Below are 5,628 nucleotides of genomic sequence, written 5' to 3'. Positions count from 1 at the left end.
TTTACAAAATGCCTTCTAAACGCGACGTTACCTTCCCGCTTTTAATTGTTTCAGTATGTTTATCCCACAATAAGATAGAAATTGTATTAAGTTCAAAGATATAAAGAGATATTTAGATATGTCTTCAAAATCCGTAACACTTATTATATAAATGGATAACGACATGTATACTCTCTGCCCGATTTATCATTAAAAAAAATAGCGGAGTAGCAGTTGCCTTGTGCGGTTGTTTCAGATATTGAAGAAGTCGGTGCTAGATTTCAAGCTATAAAGTACTTTTTCTCTGAATACCCATAGTTGTATTTATGACAGTTCTGTAATGAGTCATTATATAATCCAAGTCATTACTAAAACTACAAGTCTATTTTTATTCCTCAAGACTGATGCGGTTTCTCAGAATTATTCTAACTACTGTTTTCTTTGACAATCCCCGCACAGGACGATTACCATATATAATAAATAAATATATATATATATATATATATATATATATATATATATATATATACATGGTAATCGTCTTGTACGGGATATATTATATATATACATATATACATATATACATATATACATATATATACATATATACACATATATACATACATATATATACATATATACACATATATACATACATATATATACATATATACATATATATACTTATATATACACATACATATATATACATATATACATATATAAACATATATATACACATACATATATATACATATATATACACATACATATATATACATATATACATATATATACACATACATATATATACATATATACATATATATACACATACATATATATACATATATATATATACACATACATATATATACATATATACCCACATACATATACGTATATATACACACATACATATATATATATATATACACATACATATATACATTTATATACATACACACACATACATATATACATATATATACACATATATTTATATAAATATACACATACATATATATGTATTTGTGTGTGTGTGTGTGTGCGTGTGTATGTATGTGTGTATGTATGTGTGTGTTGTGTGTGCGTATGTGTGTGTGTATTATGTGTGAGTATTATGTGTGTTATGTGAGTGTGTATTATGTGAGTGTGTACTATGTGAGTGTGTATTGTGTGTGTATTGTGTGTGTATTGTGTGTGTATTGTGTGTGTATTGTGTGTATTGTGTGTGTATTGTGTGTGTGTGTGTGTGTGTATTGTGTGTGTATTGTGTGTGTGTGTGTGTGTGTGTGTGTGTGTGTGTGTGTGTGTGTGTGTGTGTGTACTACTTTATTACACAGGTATCTCATATAAAACAGATAAATAAATAAATAACAGCCGGGAATTTAATGATGACCAACGAAAACAATAACGGTACCAAAAACAAAAAAACGATTAATAGTAATAGTAATAATAATAGTAATAGTTGCCTTTACTATTAGCAATACCTGATACTGATAAAAATAATGATGATAATGATGGCAATAATACTTCTACTACTGTTACTACTACTGTTACTACTACTACTACTACCACTACAACTACTATTGCAGTTACTTCTAACAACGATATCACTATTACTAATATTAAAAAAAAACTAATTATGATAATAACAATAACAACAACAACAACAATAATGATAATTGACTAACACCATGTTGGACAAGAAAATATCAAACTTCTACTTCACTTTCGTCAAACAAGTCAGTCATACCTTCAAACCTACCTATACACCGTAAAATCCGATTATAGTTGACAAGAATATATGACCGCAAAACAACCACACTCACATTCTATTCTCTAACGACACATTTTGGCATGCTGTTCCCATCTCCTTCCGCGTGCACCCGTGACCCAGGCACGGGAGCGACTGAGTCCGTCTTCATGCCTCGCGTAGATGAACTGCAAACGCAAGGAACAATACTTTTTTATTTTGATTCGTCATGTAAGGGGTTGGGGGGTTAATTATGATTGTGATCAGCGTCAGCCAATACTAGACGGAGGCCTATGTAATGTCATTTTTACTGTCAGAATCCTTCTGTCAAAATTGCTGTCATAAATCTTATTCTCAAACACTTCTAATTTGGTTGTCAGTGAATCAAGGAGGAAAATAAAATAATTCACTCTTCCTTATATATAATACAAAGCGTAATTTAAACAACATATCTACCGTACCCACCTTGTTCACTCACTAGGCTTTCCAAGTGAAACACTTTACCAACGTTTGATAGTTTGATAATTCATACTCTTTATTCAATTATTTAGTTCGTTGTACACACTCTTTATTCATTTATACAATATATATATATATATATTTGTTTTGCTTATGTAAATTATGTTTATGTATATTGTTCGCATTATATTTTACTTACTCTATTCTCTAAAATAAAGAATCAGAGCCCCTTATCTCTGCCTCGAGTACTGTTATTTATCTTTTTCATTATTAGTTTATCTTATTTGATACGTATATAGTTACTTGACTGATTTCTGATATATTCACTTATTATGTTTTAACTTTTTTTTTCTTTGCGTAGTTCTTTCATATACTTTTATCTTGTTTTCTTTCTTTATTTTTTTTATTTCACCTGTGTCTGTCTTTCTCTATTTTTTTCCTGTATTCTCCTGTCATTTCATATTCAATTTTCATCATACTATCCATTTCCTTCCCCCCCTCTCCCTTTCTCTCTCTCTCTCTCTCTCTCTCTCTCTCTCTCAGGGTTTCTTGTTAATAATAATCAAAAGTCCCCGACATTGGTGGTGTACGGAAACACAGGATCTGGCTCTATAGAAAATGTAATTGTTGGTAGTGTAGACCGGAAGTTGGAGATGCTCAGCCGTAGGTCTGTAGCGCACCGGGCCGGCCAGAGATCGGCAGGTCCGGAGAGGGAGCATGGAGCGAAGTTTCCAGAAGGCGGATGAACCCGTCTGGAATCGGGCTTGACTCGCTCGTGATTGGGGCGTGACCTGGTCAGCGAAACATGATGAAGCGGCACGTGATTGGTCACTCCACAGCAGTTAGAGTGGGGTGGTTTTGGAGACCATTCTCAGACTCTCTGTTTCATGTTAGTAATAATGGTAATAGTAATAATGATGGTGATCACAATAGTAATAATGATAACGATATCAATAAAGATAACGATGATAATAATGATATTGACGGTAATAATGATAACAATAATAGTAATAATAATGATGATAATGATAATGACAATAATATCATCGATAATAATGATAATAATTATAATTATGAAAATAAATATTATATTTATAAAGATAATAAAAACATTAATGATAATAATGTTAGTAACAGTAATAAAAAAATAATAAGGATAACAACAAAAATATCAATGATGATAATAATGATAATAACAATACTAATAATGATAATAACAATACTAATAATGATAATAACAATACTAATAATGATAATAACAATACTAATAATGATAATAACAATACTAATAATGATAATAACAATACTAATAAAGATAATAACAATACTAATAATAATAATAACAATACTAATAATGATAATAACAGCAATAATAATAATAATAATAATAATGATAATAACATTTATGATAAACAGCATTATCATACATTACTACAATAAACCTGACCATTACCATAACACATTTTTTCAACTGGATTTACCGCCTTGTGTAAAGTCAGCCTGCGCCCGTTACGCTGCTTGCGGGATTTCCAACGTCTTTTCCTACTTCAACCGCAAGATAAATTCTATTTTGTATCATAATTATTACAACAAACCCAAAATAGCATTTTGATTGAGAATTAAATTGATTATCTGAGGGTGGTTTTCATAGCGGTTTACACATAGTCTGAGTTTACATTCGTATGTGTGGTAAGGTTAAGTGTTGATTTAATGGTACTAGTATTATTATCCTTATATTGTTTTCGATACCATCAGTTCATCAAAAAGATTGTTTTTTATAAATTAGGGGTCTGCCTGTTAGAGAGAAAACTGCTGATCCATTTAAAAGTAAATTCACTGAGGGCGCATCTTGTAAGCGGGAAAAACTGGCATCAGGAAACTTGCTACTTAAACGACGTCGTTCAACTTTCGGGGAATTCGGAGGCCACTGAATTTTTGTGTTAGGTAATTCCGAGAAACGGCCTATTTTAAAACACTTGTCCATGGCTCCCGGTGTTAATCAAGGAAAAGCAGATAGCCAGGTGCCTATATTCTTATTTAATCATGTGTGTCCATCACGTGCTCGGTCTTGAATATATGCATGCACACACACGCACGCACACACACACACACACACACACACACACACACACACACACACACACACACACACACACACACACACACACAAACACACACATACATTACATCCATACACTCATACACACACATATATGTATGTGTGAGTGTATGGATACACACACACGTGTAAGCACGTGTGTGTGTATGTATGTATGTATGTATGTATGCCTTTGGGTCCCGAGTTCAATTCCTCGCCGTGGCAATTGTAAAAAAAAAAAAAAAAGCCCGCGCTCCGACTGTTGGCTAGAGACTGATCCCACGGCAAGAAAACGACACACCGCCTGAGAAAATCAAACGCAGGTATCGTAGGGCAAGTCGCTGCCGTGGCAGAAGGGGTCTGAACGGCGGTTGCTTAAGAAGAGCACCCAATCAATCAGGTAACAAACATATGTATATATGTATATGTATATTCATATGTTTGTCCTTGGCAGGAAGTTAAACTGCACCCTGGGGTTCAAGGATAGTGTTCAATGAACTCCCTGTATATACACATTCGCACGCACACACACACACACACACACACACACACACACACACACACACACACACACACATACACACACACACACAAACACACACACATCTATATCTATATCTATATATAGATAGATAGACACACACACACACACACATCTATATCTATATCTATATATAGATAGATAGACACACACACACACACACATCTATATCTATATCTATATATAGATAGATAGACACACACACACACACACACACACACACACACACACATACACACACACACACACGCACAGACACACATACACACACATCTATATCTATATATAGATAGATAGACACACACACACACACACACACACACACACACACACACACAAACAAACAAATCAGTGCTAGATTTAAGTACAAGCTAATCAAGCAACAGCATAGGGTCTCACAACTTGCAAGAGGCCTGAAGAAAATTCTAGCTTGGATGTTACACTCCTTTTTGCCTCAAGTTCTCCAATCAGATCACGTGGGCTTATGCGTCGCTCGCTGTCTGTCCGTCCAGGAGGTCGCGTGTAGGGTAAAGAAGTTTCATGAATTATTACCAAATTTCATGTCAGGATGTGCTGTTACTGGGGGCAGAGTCATTTTTATTCGGATTTTCAGATTTGTAAATTTTCATTTGAATTTTCACGAACACTGCGACCGTTTATGGTTATCTTTAAGAAAATGCATTTAAGTACCACCATTATTTCTAGGGTAGATATACCATATTATGATATTTTGATAGAGATTAAGCCAACCAAATTATCAATAGGTAATCAGTAAGTGCATTCACTTGAAAA

This window comes from Penaeus chinensis, chromosome 36 (assembly GCF_019202785.1).
Source record: "Penaeus chinensis breed Huanghai No. 1 chromosome 36, ASM1920278v2, whole genome shotgun sequence".
Taxonomy (NCBI): Eukaryota; Metazoa; Arthropoda; class Malacostraca; order Decapoda; family Penaeidae; genus Penaeus; species Penaeus chinensis.
This window is presented reverse-complemented; position numbering follows the sequence as displayed.